Source organism: Jaculus jaculus, chromosome 6 (assembly GCF_020740685.1).
Source record: "Jaculus jaculus isolate mJacJac1 chromosome 6, mJacJac1.mat.Y.cur, whole genome shotgun sequence".
In the NCBI taxonomy this organism is placed as follows: domain Eukaryota; kingdom Metazoa; phylum Chordata; class Mammalia; order Rodentia; family Dipodidae; genus Jaculus; species Jaculus jaculus.
Window position 1 is genome coordinate 14576839 of NC_059107.1, and position 1664 is coordinate 14578502.

Here is a 1664-nt window from a genome sequence, read left to right on the forward strand (position 1 = left end):
CTTATCCATGGCTCAACCGGAAATGGCATATTTCGAGGAAGCAAAGAGAAATGAAATCATCCCAAGAGAAGTGGGAAGATGAATGCAGGATGTGGGGTAGGGAAGGAGAAGCTTGGGGAACCGGCTGTGGCGTGCCTAGCCTCCTGGTGCATCAGGGTCAGTGGGGGGCTAGGAGGGCATGGGCTGGGGGCTAGGAGGGCATGGGCAGGTGAGCATGGGACCTTTCATAAGATGGGGAAGACTGGGACCACAAACCCAGGAGGGTGCGGTGCTGCATTTTGCCTTTTTAAAAAAATTGTATTGTGAGATTTAAAAAAAAAAACTTTTACTTATTTATTTGAGAGCAACAGACACAGAGAGAAAAAGGCAGATAGTGAGAGAGAGAATGGGCGCGCCAGGGCCTCCAGCCACTGCAAACGAACTCCAGACGCTTGCGCCCCCTTGTGCACCTGGCTAATGTGGGTCCTGGGGAATCGAGCCTCGAACTGGGGTCCTTAGGCTTCATAGGCAAGCGCTTCACCACTGAGCCATCTCTCCAGCCCTACTGTGAGATTTATTGAGTGAACAGGATTGGTAAATTTGAACGGTGGGAGCTCATGAGTGCAGAGCTCGCTACTTGTCCTGGGGACCACGACTGGGGACATATTTGACCTCGCAGCCATCAGGGATGCGGGCTTCTCTGCTACCACATCTTCAAATTCGTCTGCATTGAAGTTGGTGAAGCCCACTTCTTTGAGATGTGGATGTCCCGGCAGCCAGCAAACCTGAACTTGGCGCTGCGCAGGGCCTCAGTCACACGCTCGCTAGTCTGCGGCTTGGTGCGGATGGACATGATGTCCTGGCCAATATGAACCCTGGCCACTGTGCCCTTGGGCTTCCCAAGAGCACCCCGCATACCTGTCTGGAGGCTGTCAGTCCCAGCACATGACAGCATTTTGTTGACGCGGATGACGTGGAAAGGGTGGAGAGGCACGCGAATATGAAAGCCATCTTAGCCTCAATTTTTTTTGCCACGTACTTGTCGGCACAAATACGGGCAAGCCTCCAGACTTGAGGAGAGCTGCTCATATTCACCTGGCCGCAAAGTGGGAACGCATCCACTTTTGCCTTCTTACCATGCCGGTGGGTGACACCGGGCGGGGCGGCGGCCCGTGACCACGCTGAGCTCTTCGGTGCATTTTGCTCTCTTCACGCTGTAAGGGAGGTGCACGTCCCTTGTTCATGATCTCCACCCCAAGATTCGGGAGCGTGGGAGAGGAGAGGGACAAACACACCTTTAATTGGGATGGAGAGCAGTGGGTGGGATTCACATGCTTTGAAATACTTTAGTTTCAGAGAGCCCATTCCAAAGTGGCTTGGAGGCCAATTCCATATCTTCTTACCAAATAGCCACGCTGAGGATAGACGTGTGTGGAGAAAATAACCTCCAGGGACCTTCTGTGCCAGCTGGTGGGGCATGGCCTGGGGCAAAGGCGGGGAGGGGGACGGCTTCTGCATTGGATGCTGAGAGCTCTGTCTCCTCCAGCAGGCCGTCACAGCCGTCCTTGGCTGAGCCTGTGGCTCAAGCTGCCCATTTTGGGTTTGGCTGGCTACTCCTCTGGGCAGGCTCTGTGCCTCTGCCTGTTTGTGTTAGAATGTGACACATGGACCCAGCATTCACCCAG

At 54.3% G+C, this 1664-nt stretch overlaps 1 pseudogene; it reads right to left on the reverse strand.

The window, feature by feature from the left end:
* Positions 1–594: 594 nt before the first annotated feature.
* On the reverse strand, positions 595–1223 carry LOC101593696 (annotated as a pseudogene).
* Positions 1224–1664: the final 441 nt, after the last annotated feature.